Below are 24,362 nucleotides of genomic sequence, written 5' to 3' on the forward strand. Positions count from 1 at the left end.
ATCACAAGTTCTGTGCTTAGCAACTGTATTTCTACATGCCAACCTCAGACCTCATCAATACAAGAAGAGGAAAGGGACAAAGGCATCTAAAGAGACCAATTAGTGTTTGTTATGACATCTAACTTAAAATAACTGAGATGAATGTTCCTAATACCACTTAGTACTTCATCCTGGAGTTCCACTTTTTTAAATGTCTACAAGAAGGCTCTGCCTGAAATACCACAGTGGAGTTTGCCAATGCAGCCTTGGAGCTACTCTCTGAACCACCACTTGGTACTGCTAGATTGGGTCCTGAGAAAATGGCTGCTTCAGCTCTCTTTGTGGTGGCCAAAAACTGGAAATCAAGGGGATGCCCATCAATTGGGGAATGGCTGAATAAATTGTGGTATATGAATGTAATGGAATATGATTGTGCTATAAGAAGTGATAAACAGGAAGACTTCAGAGAGGCCTGGAAAGACTTACATGAACTGATGCTGAGTGAAAGGAGCAGAACTACGAGAACATTGTACACAGCAACAACCACAGTGAAAGTCTGGTAGACTTAGTACTTCATTGCAATGCAAGGACTTAAAAAATTCCCAATGGACTCTTGAGGCAAAAATGCCTTCCACATCCAGAGAAAGAATTATGGAACTCAATCACAGAATGAAGCAGACCATTTTCTTTTGTATTACGTTTTGGTTTGTTTTATGATTTCTCCCGTTCATTTTAATTCTTCTATGCAACATGACTAAGGTGAAAATGTATTTAATAGGAATGTACGTGTAGAACTTATATAAAATTGTATGCCACTCAGGGAGGGAGTGCGGAGGGAGGACGGAAGAAGGGGAAGGGAGAGCAGAAGAAGGGGAAAGGAGGAGGAAAAAAAATCTAAGATATATGGAAGTGATTGTAGAACACTGAAAACAAATAAAATAATTTAATTTTTTTTTAAATGGCTGCTTCTCCATTCAGGGCTTTAAGGAACCCTGAGGATCTGGCAGGGGAGAGGAGAGGAAAGAGAAGCGGGGAAGTGTCTTCTTCTGATATTACTCATGAGCCCTCACTAGTGTGTCATTCCCCTCATCCCCCCATCATGCACATCTTTTCTATTTTTTTATTTCTCCTTTATATATCTCCTCCTTTATAAATCAATCAACCAAAAAGCATTCATTTAGCACCTGTTACTTGCCCAGAAATGTACTGGTCTCTGAAGATATGAGGACAAAAACGAAACTATGCAAAAAGTCCCAGTTCTACCAGGGGGAGAACATGTAAATGTATAAGCACACAAAAAATAAACACAAAGTAATGGTGTCAAACTCACTGGCATATAATCTACAAAAAATCTGTTTTCCCTTTTTTATAAACTTAGAGGGGGTCAGGCTTGGCCCCCGGCACTAACCTCGACTACAGAGTCTCCTCTTCAAAGTCTGAGGGGGCCTTGCCCCTCCTGTGCACTCTGAGGTCCAAGTGCCTACACATCCAGTCCATCGATCAAGCACCAGTAGTAGCTTTGGCTCCACATCTGTGTCCAGCATCAAGAAGAGGCAAAGAAGCCACCCCATCAAATAGGGAAGGTCTGGGTCCTTGCCTGCAGCTGCAGCCAGCCAAGTCAAGCTGGGCATGTTTAACCACAAGGGGCTGCCTCCAGGCAACTTCAGCCTGGGCCAGGGCTGCCAGATGAGTCCTCCCAATACGGTAAAGGTGGCTACATTGGGGGAAGCACCCCAAAACCATCCCAGTCCTTCTTTACCTTCCCTTCAGCAGTGAAGAGTGAGTACACCTTGGAGGGACCCTCGACCCCTGACTCCAGCCAGACCAAAGGGTGGTATGCCTTCTCTGCGCCCCCACCCCCAGCTGAAGACGGGCAGGCCAGTGCCTCCCACAACCTTCACCTCATGCCACCCAAAGAGGAAGACTCATCCTGCTCTTCCCCTTCCTCATTGTCGTCTGGGGCTCCTAAGCGGGACCTCAGAGAGACTGTTGTTCCTGAAGCTATTGCGCCCATCCAGGCCCAGCCTACCATGTGCCTGCCTGGACGGGGCCCTTTTGGCCAGGCCTGGGGAGCAGTGGTTCAGTTCCCACTGGGGCGCTGCTAGGTGCCCCTCTCCCTCCTCACCCTCTCCAGGCTCTAGGGACCTTTCTGGGTACCAGGCCCCTCTACCCAGCCTCTGTCCAGAAGCGGCACCAGTAGCAGCAGCGTCAACAGCAGCAACATCAGCAGCAGTGTCAGCAGCACCAGTGGTTCAAGCGGAGCAGCCAGTGAGGAGGGCATCCCATCTAGCGATAGTGGAGAGAAGGACACGCCAACCTCTGAGGAATTGGAGCTGTTTGCCAAAGAACTGAAACACAAACGAATTTCCCTGGGTTTCACTCAGGCTGATGTGGGCATGGCCTTGGGCACACTGTATGGGAAGATGTTCAGTCAGACCACCATCTGCCAGTTTGAAGCTCTGCAACTGAGCTTTAAGAATATGTACAAATTGAAACCATTACTTCAGAGGTGGCTGCAGGCTGTTGAGAACACTGACAACCCTCAGGAGATGTGCAGTATGGAACAAGTGCTAGCCCAGGCTCGAAAGCATAAACGGCGTACAAGTATTGAGACCAGTGTGAAGGGGACCCTAGAGGGCTTCTTCAGGAGTTGTGGGAAGCCCACTGCCCAGCAAATCTGTGACTTGGCAGAAGAGCTGCACCTGGACAAAGATGTGGTTCGAGTATGGTTCTGTAACCGAAGGCAGAAGGGTAAGTGGCTTCTTCTGCCCTATGGGGAAGATGGTGAAGCACTGCCTTATGAGCTGGCCCCAGGCACTGCCCTTGTCCTGCCAACTGCTGCTGTACCCCAGAACTATGCAGCACCCCCACCACCTGTGCCCCCTTGCCCTTTATATGTCCACCTTTCCTAAGGGTGAGCCCTGCATCCCAGGCATGCCTATGCCTAATGGGGGCATCTGAGCTGGATCAGCATTCTAGGAACTCACTGGGGGCTCAGGATGCCTCTTGCTTTCCCCTTCCTTCACTTGCCCTCTCCTGGTGACTGGCCACTGTCTCAGATACAGTGGCCAGGCCTTTTCCCAACCCTAGATTCTCTTTTTGCCCCTCCACTGCCCACATCTAGGTTTTTCTGGGCATCTGAAAAACAATATTCAGGTCTTTTTTCTCCCCTTTCTTTTACCTCACATTCCCATACTTGTGATGGGTGTGGGAGCAAGTTTGGAAATAAAAGTTGGGTGGTAACTGAAAAAAATAAAATAAACTTAGAACATTTGCCTATATAACTCCAGTTATGTAGCATCAATATCATTCTCCCAGGCTTTTCAGAAGCTCCACAATCATATCAGCAGTTCTCACAGTAACCTAGAGTAATGTTAATTCACCTGAGCTCACTGAGAAGATATGTGCTCCCTTACCATCTAATTTATCTTGGCTTTCAAATTCCACTTAATCATTTTCTTTTATACTTTCCAGGCCAGGATGATTCTCCTTGGTAGAGACAACAGAAGCAAAAGCAAGTATTCAGTGAGTAAGACTACTCTGTCATTGATTACTTTACTATAGTTATCAGCATCATGTGTTACCCTTTTTCTGATCTTTCTCTTGCCCCTAAATAGTTTTTTTTAAAAAAAAGTTTGTTTTTCCCTATTAGCATGCAGCACCAACCCCAATTCCGTCTGATTATTAGCTCTCCCAAAACTATTTGTACACAACAGTGCCACTCCTTTGAATTCATGCTTAGTTACAGGTCTGGCTGAACTAGCCAGTGGGTTCAGAGTCCAAAAGGAAGGAGAGACACCTGGAAATACTGACTACCTTAATGGTTTATTGGCCATACAAGGGAAGAAAGGACTAGGCAGTCCAATGGCACAGTGGGATACAAATAAGCTTATACCAGCAGTAATCAAGGGAAGGGGATAGGGTGGTGGACAAGATGACAAGAGAGCACTTATCCCCACCATGTCAAAATGACCTTCTTCCCATGTACCATCAGAGTTGGGCAATCTCCAGGTGGAGAGCAGACCTGTGATATTGGAAGTTTTATTCTCTCACAACGGGGCTTGTTAAGAGAGTGGCAACCAAAAAAAAAAAAATAGAGGAAGGGGGGCAACCCCAGAGACCCCATCAGCAAGTTTTTCAAAAAATGCCATCATTCTCACCATGCCCCATGTCACTAGGGATGGTCTAAAACTTGCTCCCTGCTCACTTATTTCTCCTTTTTTCTACCTGTTATATAGGACTTAGGGAAAAAAAAACTAAGTCAGCTGATAAGGTTTCTATGTAGATGGATTTCCCCCTTTTATTTTTCAGAATTGTTTGCATTTGTATAGTTAAAATTTCAGTCTTGAAGATACTTTACTTTATTTATTTATCTTCAGAACACTACCTCATAGAATTGTAGGGCCATGAAATTCTTACCAACCCATTCTCTGAGATCTTTGAACCCTACTCTCTCAAAATCTAGGGTAGGAGTGAGATAATCCTAGCCATCCTGTCCTTAAAAAAAAAAAAAAAACTCTAAAATCTCTTCCACATCCAAAATTCCAGGAATAAACAAACAACTGTTATTCTACCCTTTCTTATCAAGCTTTAAACCTACAGGTACAGTCAATTAGTTAAGTAATGCTACTCCAAACTAAAGACTGTGCTGACTCCTGGGACTGTGCTAAAGTAGCCACATGCATAAGATATGAAAGAGGGATTAAACTTTCACTTCTTGGCCTCAGATTCATTAAGCACATACAAGGTACTGAGATACAAACACAGTTCCTGCCCTCAAAGAGCTTACAGTCTAAAAGGGAAGACAACTATGAACAAACCATACACATATAGGATAGAACAGAAATAACCAACAGAGGTAAAACAATGGAATTAAGGGAGACTGAGAGAAACTTTCTTTAGAAGATGGGATTTTGGCTGGGACTTAAGAAGCCAGGGAAAGCAGGAGGGAGAGCACTCCAGGTATGTGAGACAGCCAGTGAAAATGCTCAGTCAAGAGATGGAGTATCTTGTGAAAGGAACAAGGAGACCAGCATCAGTGGATCAGAGGAAAAGTATAAGAAAGTATAAGAAGACTAGAAGTTGGGGGGGAGGAAAGGTTATGAAGGGCTTTCAATGCCAAATAGAGAGTTTTATATTTGATGCTAGAAGCGATAGGGAAGTAGGATTCCCTCTCCAGGGTCTTTAGGCAGAGGGCTGGGGCCGGTGAAGACATCAAAGTCAAGGCTTCTATATCCAAAACATCCAAAATAAGTATGCAATGGTCTCAGGCCATGCAAGAGCTCAAAAAAGATTTTGAAAATCAAGTAAGAGAGGTGGAGGAAAAATTAAGAAGACAAATGAAAGCAATGCAAGAAAATCATGAAGAGCAAGTCAACAGCTTGCTAAAGAAGATCCAAAAAAATGCTGAAGAAAATAACACCTTTAAAAATAAAAAAATAAAATAAAAAAAACTCAAATGGCAGAAGAGGTCCAAAAAGCCAATGAGGAGAAGAATGCTTTAAAAAGAAGAAGTGAAAAAGGAGGTTCAAAAGCTCACTGAAGAAAATAGTTCTTTAAAAATTAGAATGGAGCATATGGAAGCTAACTGACCTGGAAAATAGATCCAGGAGATATAATTTAAAAATTATTGGTCTACCTGAAAACTCTGATCAAAAAGAGATCCTAGACATCATCTTCCAAGAAGTTACAAAGGAAACTGCCCTGATATTCTATGGGTAAAACAGAAATGGAAAGAATTCACCAATCACCTCCTGAAAGAGATTCCAAAAGGAAAACTCCTAAGAATATTGAAGTCAAATTCCAGAGTTCCCAGGTCATGGAGAGAAATTACAAGCAGCCAGAAAGAAACAATTCAAGGCATTTCGGGGGCAGAGCCAAGATGGCGGAGTAGAAACACACAAATACGCTAGCTCCGAACCCACAGCCCATGAAATATCTGTAGTAAAGAGCCGCTAATAAATTCGGGAGCAGGAGAAGCCACATAATAGTGGAGCGGATAAGATTTCTGTTCCAGAGGGACCTGCAAACCTCTCGCAAAAGGTCCATTGCGCTGCGGATGCGGAGCCCAGCCCAGCCCTGCCCCGGCCCTGACACCGAGAGGAGAAGATCCGAGCAGACTTCAGGGACGGGATCTCCAGCGGCCGCATGGGTCCCTTCACCCACAGGTGATGGGGGTCGGTGAGAAGGTCTCTTTGGTGGGTTGAGAGGGGAGTGGGGTGGCCCCATACTCAGGCCCCCTCGGGAGGCAACAGCGGAGGCGGGAGCAGACTGGGGCTCCCCAAGCAGGCAGGAGCTTGGATCCATTGTTGAAGGTCTCTGCATAAACCCCCTGAGGAAACTGAGCCCTGAGGCGGCCCTGCCCCCACCTGAGCACCTGAACATAATCTCACACTGAATAGCAGCCCTGCCCCCACCCAAAGTACTGAGGCTGGGAAGCAGCATTTGATTCTCAGACCCCAAGTGCGGGCTGGGAGGATCCGGAGGCGAGGTGGGGGTGAGGAGAATATTCAGAGCTCAAGTCACTCACTGGGAAAATGCCCAGAAAAGGGAAAAAAACCAAGACTATAGAGGGCTACTTTCTTGGTGAGCAGGTTTCTCCTCCCCTCCCTTCTGATGAGGAAGAGCAGTGCTCACCATCAGGGGAAGACACGGAAGCCAGTGCTCCTACATCCCAGCCCACTCAATGGGATCAGTTCTGGGAAAAGGTCTTAAAGAGCCCAAACAATTTTCAAAATCATGTTAGAGAGGTGGAGGAAAAACTGGGAAGAGCAATAAAAGACTTGCAAGCAAAGTATGAACAACAGATCAGCACCCTGCTAAAGGAGACCCAAAAAAATGCAGAAGAAAATAACACCTTGAAAAATAGGCTAACTCAATTGGCAAAGGAGGTTCAAGAAGCCAATGAGGAGAAGAATGCTTTCAAAAGCAGAATTAGCCAAATGGAAAAGGAGATTCAAAAGCTCACTGAAGAAAATAGTTCTTTCAAAATTAGAATGGAACAGATGGAGGCTAATGACTTTATGAGAAACCAAGAAATCACAAAACAAAACCAAAAGAATGAAAAAATGGAAGATAATGTGAAATATCTCATTGGAAAAACAACTGACCTGGAAAATAGATCCAGGAGAGACAATTTAAAAATTATGGGACTATCTGAAAGCCATGATCAAAAAAAGAGCCTAGACATCATCTTTCATGAAATTATCAAGGAAAACTGCCCTGATATTCTAGAACCAGAAGGCAAAATAAATATTGAAAGAATCCACCGATCACCACCTGAAAAAGATCCAAAAAGAGAAACTCCTAGGAATATTGTGGCCAAATTCCAGAATTCCCAGGTCAAGGAGAAAATATTGCAAGCAGCTAGAAAGAAACAATTCAAGTACTGTGGAAATACAATCAGGATAACACAAGATCTAGCAGCTTCTACATTAAGGGATCGAAGGGCATGGAATAGGATATTCCAGAAGTCAAAGGAACCAGGACTAAAAGCAAGAATCATCTACCCAGCAAAACTGAGTATAATACTTCAGGGGAAAAAATGGTATTTCAATGAAATAGAGGACTTTCAAGCATTCTTGATGAAAAGACCAGAGCTGAAAAGAAAATTTGACTTTCAAACACAAGAATGAAGAGAAGCATGAAAAGGTAAACAGCAAAGAGAAGTCATAAGGGACTTATAAAAGTTGAACTGTTTACATCCCTACATGGAAAGACAATATTAGTAACTCTTGAAACTATTCAGTATCTGGGTACTTGGTGGGATTACACACACACACATGCACACGCACACACTCATAGAGACAGAGTGCGCAGAGTGAATTGAATAGGATGGGATCATATCTTAAAAAAAAAAATGAAATCAAGCAGTGAGAGAGAAATATATGGGAGGAGAGAGGGAGAAATGGAATGGGGCAAATTATCTCTCATAAAAGAGGCAAGCAAAAGATTTTTTTTAGTTTGGGGAAAAAGAGGGGAGGTGAGAGAAAAACATGAAGTTTACTCTCATCACATTCCACTAAAGGAAGGAATAAAATGCACACTCATTTTGGTATGAAAACCTATCTTACAATACAGGAAGGTGGGGGACAAGGGGATAAACAGGGTGGGGGGGACGATGGAAGGGAGGGCATGGGGAAGAGGGTACAGTTTGAGGTTGACACTCACAGGGAGGGACAGGATCAAAAGAGAGAATAGAAGTAATTGGAATCAGGATAGGATGGAGGGAAATATAGTTAGTCTTATATAACACGACTATTATGGAAGTCATTTGCAAAACTACACAGATTTGGCCTATATTGAATTGCTTGCCTTCCAAAGGGAGGGGGAGGGGAGGGAGGGAGGAAAAGAAGTTGCAACTCAAAGTTTTAGGAATAACTGTCAAGTACTGTTCTTGCCGCTAGGAAATAAGAAATACAGGTAAAGGGGTATAGAAAGTTATTTGGCCCAACAGGACAGAGGAGAGGATGGAGACAAGGGCAGAGAGGAATGATGGAGAAGAGAGCGGAGTGGAGATGGGGGCAATTAGAATGCTCGGTGTTTTGGGGTGGGGGGAGGGGACAAGGGGGGAGAAAATTTGGAGCCCAAAAATTCTGTGAAAATGAATGTTAAAAGTGAAATTAAAAAAAAAAAGAAACAATTCAAGTATTGTGGAAATACAATCAGGATAAAACAGAATGTAGCAGCTTCTACACTAAAGGATCAAAGGGCTTAAAATATGATATTTCAGAGATCAAAGGAGATAGGATTAAAACCAAGAATCACCTACCCAGCAAAACTGAGTATAATACTTCAGGGGAAGAAATGAAATTTCAATGAAATAAAGGACTTCCAAGCATTCTTGTTGAAAAGACCAGAGCTGAATAGGAAATTTGACTTTCAAATACAAGAATCAAGAGAAATATGAAAAGGTAAACAGGAAAAAGAAGCCTTAAGGAACACATTAAGTTGAACTGTTTACATTCCTACATGGAAAGATGTTACATGTAACTCATGAGACCTTTTTCAGTATTAGGGTAGTTAAAGGGAATATATATGTAGGTGTGTATGGGTATGTACATATATGTGTATTATATATATGTAGGTATGTATATGTACATGAGTGTATGTATGTATTAGATATAGATATAGATATAGATATCTATATATGCCTAGACAGAGGGCACAGGGTGAGCTGAACATGAAGAGAGAATACCTAAAAAAAAATAAAATTTACTGTTGAACAGAATGTACTAGGAGTAAGAGAAAGGGAGAGGTAGAATGTAGCAAATCATTTCACATAAAAGAGAGAACAAAGAGTTTTTACAATGGAGGGGAAGAAGTGGGGAGATGAAAGGAAATAATTGAACCTTACTCTCATGAAATTTGGCTTAAGGAGGGAATAACACACACTCAATTGGATGTGGAAATCTATTTTACCTTGCAGGAAGGCAAGGGGGAAGGGGATAGGAGAGGGAAGATAATAGATGGGACAGCAAATTGGGGAAAGGGATAATCAGAAGCAAAAACTATTATGGGAGGACAGGTCAAGGGAGAGAATGGAATAAATGAAGGGCAGGACAGGACAGAGGGAAATGTGGTTAGTCTTTTACAACATAACTACTGTGGAAGTGCTCTGCATTGTTACACACATATGACCTATATTGAATTGCTTGTTTTCTCAATGAGGATGGGTGGGGAGGGAGTAAATATGGAACTCAAAGCTTTAAGAACGAATGTTAAAAATTATTTTAGCATACAACTAGAAATGAAGATATACAGGCAATGGAGTATAGAAATCTATTTTGCCCTACAGGAAAATGGAGGGGAAGGGGGATGAAAGAAGAGTGGATAATAGAAGGGAGGACAGACTGAAGGGGTGGGAGGTGGGGAGAGATGGGGAGATAATTTTAAATTTAAATTCTTGTGAAAGTGAATTTTGAGAACTGAAAAATAAATAAATTTTATATTTTTAAAAAAAGATGATGAGTAACTTTGGAGGAATCAAGTTTGGTTGAATGATGAGTTAAAAAGAGAGTGAGAGGAAAGAAAGAGGAGAAACCTATTGTAAACAGATTTCTCAAACAATTTAGCCACAAAAGGGAGGGAAGATCTGGGACAATAGCTAATAGGGATTGATGGCTCAAGTCAAGGTTTTGAGAATGAGGAAGACAAGAGCAAAGCAGCCAGTCAATAAGGAGAGACTGAAGATAATCAAGAGAGTGGAGACAACAGAGGGGGAAATCTCTCTGAGAAGATAGAATAGAACAGGATCACCTAAGCATGTACAGTGATTTTCAATGGCAAAGAGAAAGACCACCTACCTCATTAGTAAAGACATAAATGGAGGAGATAGTGAAAGAAAGCATCTAGGAGATATAAGATGAGAGAAAAGATGAGGGAGCTCCCAATGAATGGATTAAATTCTTCACCTAAATATGAGGCAAGGTTCTCAGCTGAGAAGGTAGAGGGAGGGAGAAAATGGGAAGTTTGAGGAGGAAGGAAAAGACTTGTAAAAGCCACTGTGATGAATAGGATAGTAAGTTAATTAGGAAAGTGGAAAAGGACTACCTTGCAGCAGTGAGGGACCAGTTAAAATTACATAACAAATTTGTAGTAGGCCCAGTCAGCAAAGTTTCATGCTTTCCTCCAGCTTCATTCAGCAGTGCATGCATAGGAGGAAAGGCAAGGGATGGTGGGAGTGATCCAAGTCTGGCTTGCCTTGGCACGATCAGAAATAAGATAAGGTAGCAAGGGACTCCAGAAAAGTGTAGTGTTGAACTGGTTCACCAAGGGGTCAAGATGGGGAAGAGAGAAAATCTGAGAAAGAACTGAAGGGTAGAAGGTTTAGAGATCACAGAGTGGATGAAGAACAGGGTTTGAGGCTGCAAAGTAAGAAGAGAGATGGAGTGACAAGAGATTGTGATCTAAGGAGGGAATTTCAGAATTCACAAACATGGAAGTGGTACATTTACGGTTGACAGCAAAATCAAAGGTATAACCATTTTTGTGTGTGCCTAAGGTGGAATGGAGGAATAGGTTACATAAAAAGTGTAAGGTGAGGGAATATGAGATTAAGGTACTTGAGGGAGTATCAGTATGAATGTTAGTCTCCTAGTGTGAGAATAGGAGTTGAGGAAGACATAAAGACTCTAAGACTGATTCTGAACTCACTGAAGAAATAAGAGTGTTAGGGAAGTCAGCAGACAATAGCTATCAGACTTTAATTGGGTAGCAGATATGGAGTAAATGAACCTCAGAAGAAGAGAGGTTACTGAATAATGATGGCAGAGGGAGAACTTGGAAATGGCAATGGGGAACAAGGAGCAATGGGGAACAAAGTCTCTACCTCAACCAGTGGAGTGGGGAGGGGTGGAGTGAGAAATGAATGAAAGTGAAGCCAGTGCTGGAAAGCATTAGGAGCTTTAGCATTTAGGGTCAATTAGAATTAAGAAGAGAGTTACAAACAGCTCTAGACTTGATATAAGGAAAAACTTACTAACAATTAGAGCTATCCAAAAGTCAGGGGGGCTACCTCTCAGACAGTAGATTCCAAGGCTCTTTTTATTTTTCTCATTCCTGAACTCTAGTCCTACATCACAACTGCTTGTTGGACACTGCTACCTGAAAGTTCTGACACTGCCATACTATGGTATCTGGTGAAGCATGAAACAGACTCCTGTGTTCACAAACTGCCCAAGACCTCACACTGGTAAGAAGTCTCTGGGCTGTGGAGTTCAACTCAGCATTGCTTCAAGCTCTCTTTTCATGTTATTACTTAAGTGTCAAAAAGGACAATCTGAACACGTGAAAGAAAGATATGAGAAGTAACAGTTCCAGATGTTGCACAAAAATAATTTCACTATTTTACAGCCATATCATATACGTTGTGCCAACCATCCAAAAGGAGAGCACAAGATATGGTCCAGAAGAGTGAGCCTATTCCCAATGAAATGTTCTCATGTAAAAAAATCTATGATTCATAAAACCTACGCTCCTATTCTGAAATTGAAATCCACAGTGAACAGAAAGGCAGACCTCTCCAGGGCCTTAAAGTGCAGCCTATAGCTGGCCAATCCAGTCTCTCTTTCAGTGCTCCAAATGTCATTTCCATTCCCCAAGACAAGCACTTGACATGCCCACACCTGACTTTTGCACTAAGGAACGGATACTCTTCTTTCTTTGTTGTTGTTCAATCATTTTTCTGTTGTGTCCAACTCTTCATGACCCCATTTGGGGTTTTCTTAGCAAGGATGCTAGAGTGGTTTGCCATTTTCTTCTCTGGCTCATTTTACAGATGAAGAACTTAGGACAAAGGTGGTTAAGTGACTTGCTCAGTGTCACATGGCTAGTAAGTGTCTGAGGCCAAATTTGAACTCAGAAAGATGAGTCTTCCTAACTCCAGGCTGGGTACTCTATCCACTGCACCATTTAGCTGTCCTCTCGTTTTACCTTCCTTCAAAGAGGAAATACCTATGAATCAATTCTGCCTCTTTTCTTATATAGTGATTCTTTGAAAGACACCAAATTTATCTTCACTTTTCATTATTTCTATTTTCTTTTAATTCTTTCTTCTGAAATTCAAATAAGGAAAAATAAAGCTCAAGATGGAGTCCAAACAGTTTTAAAAAACTACAATTTCACTGTATAAAAATATTGCTCAAAATAAGAGAGCTTCTAGCTAGAACTTAGAACTATTTAATTTTCTGGCATCTTCCACTCAATAGAATAAGACCATTCCACTAAGGTTTATTTTAGTCAGATAATTCTGCTAAATTTACTTCACTTCAATAAATATTTATTATTTGCCTATGATGTGCAAGGGATTGTTCTAGTCAATCAGTCAATAAACATGTATTAAGTCCTTAAGCTGCCTTTAAGAAGCTCACATTCATATATGTATGTATGTATGTGTATATATGTGTATGTGTGTATATATATATGTATATTACATTATATATGTATATTATATTACATATAATATATATTACATAACTGCACACACAGATACAGTGTAAATGGGAAAGAAGATGGGGATGTACAGCACTAGGAAAGTAGAAGGTAAATTTGAGATGAATTTTAAAGGAAGTCTGTGAATCCAGGAAAGGGGGTAGGGGTGGGAGCAAGAGCAGGGGATGACGGAATACCAAGCGTGGAGCAGCCAGAGAAAGTACAGATGCAGAGTTGGGAACAGAAAGAAGGCAAGGGCTGCTAGATCATAGAGTACAAGGAGGGGACCAAAGTATAAGAAAATGGGCCAGGTTGTAAAGAATTTTAAATGACAGAGGGCTTTACATTTGATCTTAGAAGAGGGAGTCAGGAGTCATAGAATAAGGGGATGATGTCAACAGACTTGTGTTTTGGGGAAATCACTGTGGCACCAAGGAAACAAAGACTGAAAAGGAAAAACATCCCCTGCCCTAAAGGAACTTCAGTTCCACCCTAAGACACAACATGGAAATACTAGATCATGTGAAGGGGGAGAGAAGAGTCACTGTTAAGGGTGGCAGGAAAGGTTTCTAATAAGAGATACAAGAAACTAAGACAGTGTGAGGACTAAGCACATTCAAAGCAAAGCCTATGCAAAAACACAAGGGGAGATGAAATAGCCAGTTTGGGGAACAAGAAGTAAGCGTGTGTGTGTGTGTGTGTGTGTGTGTGTGTGTGTGTGTGTGTGTGTGTGTGTGTGTGTGTGTGAAATAAGTCTAGAAAAGTAGGCTAGGGCCAGATTGTGAAGAGATTTAAATGCTAAGCTGAAGAGTTGCTATCTTATCCTAAAGGCAATAAAGCATTTCTAAAGATTCTTAGGTAGCGGCGTAATATGGTAAGACTTGTATTTTGGGAATATCAAATTTTGGCAGCAGTGAAGATGACAGGAGGGAAAGGAGGCGAGGCTTGGGAGTTCATTTGGAAGGCTGCTGTCAAGGAAAGAGCTGATAGGAGCTTGAACTGGGGTGGTCACCAGGTGAACAGGGATTTGAAAGATGCTGTGAAGATAGAATTCTATCATCTCAAATTCAGTATACCCAAAACAACTCATTATGTTCCCTAATTAATTGGATATAGAGGAAGGGATGGGTGAAAAAGAAAGAGCCAAAAACTAATCCACCGTTACAAATTTGGATACCTAGAAGGGCTGTGTTTCCCTCAATAAAAATAGGTTATGTTTGAGAAAGGGAAAGTTAAGAGGGAAAAATAATGAGCTGTTTTGGGTATGCTGAATTTGAGATGCCTACAGGGCTTCCAAATGGATTTCAAATTGAAAAGATGAATTTCAGCTTTCTATTACTCTCTATTACAAATTTATACCTATGTCCCACTGATGAAAGAAGAACTACCTCTGAATGTAATAAAAATCATTTTTAAATTGCATGAAAACTTTCTGATAAAACAAATAATGTGTTATTCCCCAAATACAACAAGAATGCTAGAAGGCAATTATCTTGTTCTTCACCCTCAAGTCCTCTCTAGTTCCTTCAACTAATCCAGAATATGGAATAATTTCGAAGTCCTTCAATTTCTAATCACCCTCTTCAAAACATGCTCTAGCCAAACAAAACCTTCCCAAAATGTGATTCCCTAATCTGAACACAATACCTGATATGACCTAATCAGGGACTATCAAGAGAAGTATTCCCTCTCTCATGTGGACACTACGCCTCCCTTGAAGCAGTCTAAGATGTCACCGACTTTTTTGGCTGCAACATAATACTGATGACTCCAATTAACCTCACGATCCACTAAAAACCCCATATCTTTTTCACATAAACGTGTCCTAGCTATTATGCCTTCCCTGTTGTACTGAAGGAGTTGATGCATTTTTAAACATTAGTGCAGAAGTTTGCCTTTAGCCCTATTATATTTGACATTATTAGGCTCAGTACATCATTCTAATAATCTATATCAAGATTTTTTTTGCATCCTGATTCTGTAATCCAACATATTGGCTTTCCCTTCTAGCCTTGTATCAACTATAAATTTGACAAGCATGCTTTCAATCAACTGATAAAAATGTGAAAGAACAGAAAGTCAAGAAACAACAGCTCCCGAGGGTACTCCACTAGAGAGCTCCCCACATATTAATAACAATTCATTAATGACTGTTCTTTGGTCTCAACAGTTCAAGCAGCTCTGTACCTACATAAATTGTACTAGCATCTAATCCACATCTCTCTCTTACTTACAAAATGAGCATGATTTTGCCAAGTGCTTTCCTAAAATCAACATAAACTATGTCTACAACATTCCCCTGATCTATCAGTTTAGCAATCCTATCTAAAAAAGAAAATAAGGTTAGCCTACCATGTCCTGTTCAAGATGATGTTAGTTCTTTGTGATCCCCATCTACTTTCCTATATGTTTACAAACCATACTTACAATGATACATTCTACAGTTTTCCCAGGAATTAAAGTCAAGTTTGATGGACTATAGTTTGCAGCTTTCATTCTCTTTCTTTCTTTCTTTCTTTTTGGAAGAACAAGTCATTTATCCTAATTAATTTCTTTGGTATTTATCTTATTCTTCATGATCTTTTGAAAAATGGCTGACAGTGGCTCAGCAATCTCACCCATCAGGATTGTAGCATGCAGTCTGCATGGGCCAGGTGGCAAATTTATTAAAGACAGCTTAGTATTCTCTTTCTAGCTCCTTACTTATCATGACTTTCAATTTTTTATCCAACAATTTAGTTCTCTCCGAAGATTATTCCCTTTGACAGAGGAAAAAAGAAGCAAAACTACAGTTGTATAGTTCTGCATTTTTATCATCATTGTCATCCTTTAGGACAAAACTGCACTCCTATCCTATCTTTTCCCAAAAACAGCTTTAAAAGCTGACCCCAGAGACAAGAACTGGGTTCAAGTTCTGTCTCTGATACATAACCACTGGGAGAACCTGGGGCAATCATTTCTTAGCACCTCCAAGGCAACAAAGACTTTAAAGTTAAAAGATAGGTTAAATCTGCATTGGTAGGAGTTTACTCACTCAAGTTCCTTATACCAATGAAATTACATGTCCAGAACAACAACAAAAAGTGAAAAATACTTTTTGTTGCCCTCAGTGTCCAAAGCCCTCAGTGAATTTTGACTTTAACATGATTGTGGAATTACTGATGATTTTCTTACAGCAACATACCAGATATTTGAACACATCTTCAGTTACCTTTAACCTGAAATACGCCTTTTAAAAATATGAGATTTTTGGTGAGGTCCCTGTATGTCCACACTGGTCTCATTTCTTTTTCATCCAAATTGTTTTCTTCAAAGTTTCATTCCTATTCTATATGGGCTGCTTTTCCCTGTAGAATTTTAGGGTACTATATCTTCCCATCCTTTCTCTGAACCCTGTGAAATCTGCTCTCTCAAAAATCTAGAGTGTATTGCATGTCACACCATGCCCAAGTGATTGTAACTAAAGTCCTCAGAAGAACCAAAACATTACCCCTCCTCCTTGATCCTTTGTACCACAAACACATAGTCTAGAAAAGTATCCCCGAAAAGGGAGTTAGTCCCTGGAGCCCATCTGGATGACTAGACAGCGAGGCCTGACTGCAGGGACACCTTGTAGCCTTTCTACTGTAGCTACCCCATACTGACTGTCACAAGATCATACATCTAGACCTGGAAGGGACCTGAGAGGCCCTCAAGTCCATCTCCTCATTTTAAAGCTAGGAAACTGTTCTGGAGAGCTTAAGCGATTTGCCCATGGTCATACAGGTACTAAGTGTCAAAAGTAGGATCTGGTCCCAGTTTTTCTAAATCAAAAGCCAGAGTTTTCCCACTGTTCTACACTGCTTATTAGGCACTGTTTTATTCCATCTCATTAGACATATTCTGTGCATTTGAATATAAACATCAAAAGCCAACAATTTTATTGCTGGGGATAGATTAGACAGATGCATACACACGTACACACACACACAGTTTTTTCTCATCAGATTCAGCATGTCAAAATCTTTCTGGATGCTGATTCTGTCATTCAACATACTGGCCACTCCTCACTTTATGTCATGAACAAATTTGATAAGCATGCCATTTAAGTCTTCATCTAAGTCACTGATAAAAATGTTGAATAACTAAAGACTTTCCAGCTTGAATACTGAGAGTGATACTGTATAAGAAACACAATTTAAAATGCTTAAAATGACAATCAAAATGCTGATAATAAGATTATTTCATCTCACTTGTAGTCTTAAACAACAGTGTGGCAATTCTTAATTCAAATTTTATATCTAAAACAATGTTTTTTCCTTTAGGTGTTCATACACACACACACACACACACACACACACACACACACACACACACACACACACACACACACACACTCCATCCAGAGGTACATCTATAGGGGAAATAGTTTCATTTATTCATTATGAGTCAGAAAGATTTAGGTTTAAATTCTACCTAACACACCATCTCTTTATCCTAGGCAAGTCACTTAACCTTTTCCCAATGCTACTCTAATATTGTAAGTTACAGACATGTTACACATCTGCTTGGTGGAAGAAGCTTCCACATTGGCTGTTACCACACAGATCCAGAGAGATAGATATTTACCTTCAGTGAGAAGGCTTAACTTACAAAAGGAAAAAAATGACCAACATTATTTTACAATAACTTTATTAATAATTTTAATTATATGCAAAGTGAAATGAGCAGAACCAGGAGAACACCGTACACCATAATAGCAACACTGTACGATGATCATCTGTGAATAACTTAGCTATTTTCAGCAATAAATGATCCAATACAATGCTGAAGGAATTGTGATGAAAAATGTTATCCACCTCTGGCATACAAAAGCATAGAAGCATACTTTTTTAATTATTTTTTTTTGGTCTGTTTTCTTTTGCAACATGGCTAATGTGGAAATGTTTTGCCTAACTACACATGCATAATCTATATTAAATTGTTAACTTTCTTAAGGAGGGGAGAGGTGTAAGAGAGAAAAAGTGAATTTGGAATTCAAAATTTTAAAAAAGAATGTTAAAAATTTGTGTTTTCATGTAACTGGGAAATAAAATAAAATTAATATTAAATGAAAAAATAATTTTAATAATACTCCAAGACAAATATGTGAAATCTTACTGTAAAATCATTCTGCCATAACTAAACTTCAACCCATTTATAACACTGTTCTGGCACTCTCCCCTATAATATCACTTCACCTGACCATGTGTTCATGGAACCAATTTAACAATATTGGGTAGGTATCCTTGATTAAAAGTCATTAAAAAATAATTGACTACAACTTCAATTAAATGACTAAGCTTACTTAACCAAGGATATAAATGCAGTTCAAAATATCATGGACGATATATAAGACAGCATCACTTTCCAATGAGGTCATAAAATCATAGACTTTAGATCTCAAAGGAACCTTAGGAACTAAGTCAATCCCTTTATTTCACAGATAAGAAAACTGAGCCCCAGAGCGGTGACATGCCTAAGATCACACAAGTTCTAAGTCAGTGACAGAAGCCAGGATTTGTACTTACTGCTGACTCCAAAATCTACTGCTCTTTTCCACTGTTCACACTGCTTTCCTGTCATGTCTTTGAAAGCACCAGATAAATGAAGGTACTCTAAAAAGAGTGTAATAAAAAGAATATAAAACTAGGAGTCTGAAAACCTGAACACTAGACCCAGATCTGCCACTAACTGGCTACCTAACAGCCAGCCCTTAAGCAAGTTAAAAATTTTTCTAAGCCTCAGTTTCCTCTTCTATATAATGTAGATAACAATACCTCCTCTGTCTATCTCACAGAGTCAGTGTGTGGATGGAGTAATAATATGGTGATATGATCCCATCTCTTCTACAGGAAGTATTTCCCAACCCTACTTAATTCTTGTCTTTTCCTTCCATTAATTATCTCCTACTTATCCTGTATATAGCTTGCTTTGTATACATCTGTTTGCATGTTGTCCCCCCATTACACTGTAAGGTCCCTGAGGGCAGAGGCTGATTCTGCCACTTTTTGTGTCCACAGCATTTAGCAGTGCCTGGCACATAGCAGGCACTTAATGAATGTTTATTGATTGACTGATGTGAAAACTGTAAAGTAGTATGCAAATGTAAGATCTTGTTACTGACATTACTAAATTATGAGATTCCAATATTTTACATTATGTTGTGTACTTACACAAAACTTACTGACAAGAATACAACTATCATCAAAATTCTATACATCCTTATCCCACAACCACCTGTAAGTAGTATAAGTCAACATATATCCATTTTAAATGGTTAGAACTAAAATGTTAAAGAATTTTAGTCTAATGTCTCACAAAACTAAAAGCAAATCATAAATTCCTATTTAAACTCCATATACCAAAAAACAAAATGTAAAACTCCACAAAAGTCTTCCACCTACTACTGACCAAGTTGCTTCTAATCTAAAAAACAAAATATATATATATTTTGTGACAACAAAGACTTCTTCATTTAGGTATTTGTTTTCTAACCCCAAAGTACCCAGAGCCCTTTTAGATACATAGTAGAAGCTTGTTTGATTACGGACTATAAACACTACTTTAACACTTCTTAACTAATGTTGACTGGCTATAGGATATGGAACGAGAAACATTTCCACATCTTTGAATCAAACCCAAGCCATAAATCTCAAGTAACTCACAATCCAGAAGGTTTGATTCCCAAGATATTCCTTATCTTTTCTGGATAGGCACCAACCATTAAGCAAAGTGCACAAGGCAGGTATTTAACAAGTCTTTGCTGAAAAAATGATCAACTGAAATAAAAGAAGAATGAAGATTCAAAATAAAAAATAGTCTGGAAGTATCGTAGCAGAGTCTTTAACAACAATCAAGGTCCATAGTTCTGCAGTAAGCACAGAAGTTCATGGCTGTTCAATAATCCCCAGACAGTTATTTTATTCCATTAGTACTAACCAGTGACACTGGGGGCTGAATGAAAGAAGATCATCACCACTTATTATCACAATTGGGAAAACAACTCAAACAGAATCATTTCCCTTCTGGGTTCTCTCCTGGCCACCATCTTCCAGCAAGATCACATCAGCTCTGAAACTCACACCTCTTCCTTAATACATGTTCATCGACTGACTGACTGACTGAAACAGGAAAACAATGCAAGTGTAGTGTCATTAGAAAAGATGAACAAGTAAGGGGAGAAAAACTGAAAGAAAGAATCTGAACTGGACCCAGAGTTTATCATTAGTCAACAGCACTTATTACATATACTCTAAGTAACATAAAAAAATAACTCATCTATTGTTAAGAATTCACTAAGAAAAGATGTTCCCAGGTTAAAATTCAAACCACTAAAAGGACAGTCATCTAGCCCAGCACTTCTTAAATCGTGGCAACAGTAAAAGGTTTCTAAATATGCAAAGACCAAAAACCAATTCAAAATCAAATGCATAATGAACCAGAAGTGTTTCTGGCAAAAAAAAATTATAAAACTTAAAGCATTATGTAAATTGCCCTTCTAGCATTGAACAACTTCACTGCAGTCTTGGTGGGGAACACAAAGCATGTGCACTTTGCTGTGCACAGGCCTTCAAGCCATGCAACCTAGTGAAAGCTAATGAAAGTTGCAGAAAAGGTGAAAAGCAGTCAGAGTAGAAAAAGTTTAAGAAGCCCTGATTCTAGCCCAATCCCCTGACTACCAGACTTATAATTAGGCTACATAAAAATAACATGTTGACTATTTTTAAGAAGCCAAAAAAGAAAATTCCACAAACTAGTGTGGTATTCACAGATGTTCGGCAGAATTTTACTAATAGAGAGCAAGAATTTGGCTAGAAAGAAAATGCAGGCAACAGAGAATCACTTATAGTTCTTCTCAAAAACACAATGCCCTATATTCAACGTTAGCTCTGGAAACAAGCAAAAAAGGAGCCAGATGCCCAATACACTACCAAAAAAATCATAAAAGCCAAAGTGGAAAAATATGCTGAATTAATGGCTTTTCTGGCCCTACCATAAAAAAGGAGCCAGAAAGATCTCCATTCAGAACATTTACTTTTCCTGTACCTGACACTAAGGAAAAATGCCACAATGAGACAAAATTAACTACAGTTATAATTATATGGTTACAAGATGGAAACATAATATAGTGGAAAAGATACCAGACCATGGCTAGTAAAGGAATTTGTTTTGCTTGACTATACATGTTTGGAATGGGTTTCGATTTTCTTGCTTTCTCAGTGTGGAGAGAAAGAGGTGGAAGAAAGTTTGAAAACGAAAATAAAATAAAACTGAATTTTTTTCAAGGGTATCCAAGGATCTGAGTTTGCATCTCTTCTCGGTCACTAGGTTAGCAGAGCAAGTCACTAAACCCTCAGAGCCTCAAACCTAACATGTAAAATGCAGGTAATATTTGTTAACAGAAATAATGTGGAGAAAAGAAATATGCTGTAAACCTTAAAGCATCATGTAAATTAAAATGACTGTGATTATTGGGAATGAGCACGACCTTCGTTAACAGTGGCACTGGAGAAAAGATAGGAATAAACATTTTAATTTCAATGTACAAACTAACTGTCTATGTTGGTCTTCAAGTATGTAGTGACTTTGACCTCACTGGGAGAATGGGAAGAGAATAAGCAAGTATATAGTGCCTACCATGTGCCAGGCACTTTATTAGGTACTTTACAAATATTATCTCATTGGATCCTCACAACAACCATGGGAGATAGGGAATGATATTATTCCCATTTCACAGTTGAAGAAATTGAGACAAATGGAGCATAAGTAATTTGCCCAGGGTTAGTGTCTGCAGCTAGATTTAAACACAAGTCTTTCTGACTCCAGGCCCAGCACAGCAATTTTGTGTGGCTATTTGCTTATCTCCCTTCTATTGCCAATTGCAGATTATATGATGATATACTTAGAGAATCAAGTAAAAAACTACTTGAAATAATAAACAACTTTGGCAAATTTGTAGGTTACAAAATAAACCCACATAAATCATCTGCATTTCTATATATTACTAACAAAGCCCAACAGCAAGAGATAGAAAGAGAAATCCCATTTAAAGCTACAGTAGACACTATAAAATATCTGGGAGTCTACCTGCCAAAACAAACCCAGGGACAATATGAACACAATTACAAAACACTTTTCACACAAATAAAGTCAGATCTAAGTAAGTGACAAAACATCAGTTGCTCCTGGGTAGGTCAAGCTAATATAATAAAAATGACAATTCTACCTAAATTAATTTAACTTATTCAGTGCCATACCAATCAAACTACCAGATAATTATTTTCTAGAGCTAGAAAAAATAATATCAAAATTCATCTGGAAGAACAAAAGGTCCAGAATATCAAGGGAACAAATGAAAATAAATGCTAGGGAAGGTGGCCTAGCCCTACCATATCTCAAATTATATTATAAAGCAGCAATCATCAAAACCACTTGGTATTGGCTAAGAAACAGAGGGGTAGACCAGTGGAATAGGTTAGGTACTCAAGACACAGTAGTTAATGAATATAGCAATCTACTGTTTGATAAACCCAAGGACTCCACCTTCTGGGATAAGAACTCACTGTCTGACAAAAATTGCTGGGAAAAGTGGACAACAGTGTGGCAGAAACTGGGTATTGACCAATGCCTGACACCGTACACAAGAATAAAGTCCAAACGCATACATGATCTAGGTATAAAGGTTGATACTATAAACAAATTAGGGGAGCAAGGAATAGTGCATTTGTAATATTTATGGAACATGGAGAAATTTATGACTCAACAATAGAGAACATTATGAAGTGCAAAATAAATCATTTTGATTACATTACGCTGAAAAGTTTTTGTGCAAACAAACCCAATGCAACCAAGATTAGAAGGGAAGCAGAAAACTGGCAAAGAATTTTGCAACTAGTGTCTGTGATAAAGGCTTCATTTCTAAAATACATAGAGAACTGAGTCAAATGTACAAGAATACAAGTCATTTCCCAGTTGATAAATGGTCAAAAGATATGAACAGGGAATTTTCAGAGGAAGAAATTAAAGCTCTCTATAATCATATGAAAAAATGCTCTAAATCACTATTGATTAGAGAGATGCAAATCAAAATAACTCTGAGGTACCACATCACATCTATCAGATTGGCTAACATGACAAAACAGGAAGATGGTAAATGTTAGAGAAGATGTGGGAGAGTTGGAACACTAATTCGTTGTTGGTAGAGCTGTGAGCTAATCCAACCATTCTGGAGAGCAATTTGGAACTATGCCCAAAGGGCTAAAAAAATGTGCACACCCTTTGACTCAGAAATATCACTTCTGGGACTCTATCCCAAAGATTTCATAAAAATGGGAAAGGGTACCACATGTACAAAAATATTTATAGCAGCTCTCTTTGTGGTGGCCAAAAACTGGAAATCAAGGGGATGCCCATCAATTGGGAAATGGCTGAATAAAGTGTGGAATATGAATGTAATGGAACACTATTGTGCTATAAGAAATGATGAATAGGAAGACCAGAGAGGCCTGGAAAGACTTATATGAACTGAGGCTGAGTGAAAGGAGCAGAACCAGGAGAACTTTGTACACAGAAACAACCACAGTATGCAAGGAATTTTTCTGGTAGACTTAGTACTTCATTGAACTGCATGGACTTTAAAAATTTCTAATGGACTCGAGACAAAATACCTTCCACATCCAGAGAAAGAACTATGGAATTGGATCACAGATAGAAACAGACTATTTTCTTTTGTATTATGTTTTGTTTTGTTTTATGGTTTTTCCTATTCATTTTAATTCTTCTATGCAACATGCATTTAATAAGAATGTATATGTAGAACCTATATAAGATTGTATGCCATCTCAAGGAGGGAGTAGGGAGGAAGGAGGGAATGAGGGAGAGGGAGTGGAAAAAAATCTAAGATACATTGAAGTGATTGCTGAACACTGAAAAATAAAATAATTCAATTAAAAAAAGAAAATACTCCTGAAGATACTTTAGTAACTGTATTTTCATATAAATGATTTCTTTTGTAATCTTAGATATTTTGTGTTATGTATTTAAAAATACTGTTCTGTGAAGAGACATGAGGCTTTACCAGACTGCCAAAGAGGCCCATGATGCAAAAAAGGTTAAGAACTCCTGGTCTACAGAAAGGTTATTACATAGTAATATATTGTTGGTGGAGCTGTTAGCCCAACCTTTTGGAAAAATCATTTAGAAATATACAAGAAAAATGGTAATCTGTAAATATTGTTTGATTCAGCAACAGATGTGTGTGTGTGTGTGTGTGTGTGTGTGTGTGTGTGTGTGTGTGTGTGTGTGTGTGTGTACCTCAGAATATTCACAGCAGCACTACTGCAGCAGCAAAAAACTGGGAACAAAAGAAAGCGTTCATCAAAATCAACTGCAGAATGGCCAGCAAGCTAGCATATGAATGCAATGGAAGTGAC

At 39.3% G+C, this 24,362-nt stretch overlaps 1 protein-coding gene and 1 pseudogene across 9 annotated transcripts in view; one reads left to right on the plus strand and one right to left on the minus strand.

Moving 5' to 3' along the window:
- The window catches only part of PPP1R12B (protein phosphatase 1 regulatory subunit 12B), a 262,789-nt gene that overhangs the window by 233,057 nt on the left and 5,370 nt on the right, over positions 1-24,362 (minus strand). The window lies entirely within an intron of this gene.
- LOC140529486 (POU domain, class 5, transcription factor 3-like) lies at positions 1,609-2,940 on the plus strand (annotated as a pseudogene).

This window comes from Notamacropus eugenii, chromosome 2, assembly GCF_028372415.1.
Source record: "Notamacropus eugenii isolate mMacEug1 chromosome 2, mMacEug1.pri_v2, whole genome shotgun sequence".
Taxonomy (NCBI): domain Eukaryota; kingdom Metazoa; phylum Chordata; class Mammalia; order Diprotodontia; family Macropodidae; genus Notamacropus; species Notamacropus eugenii.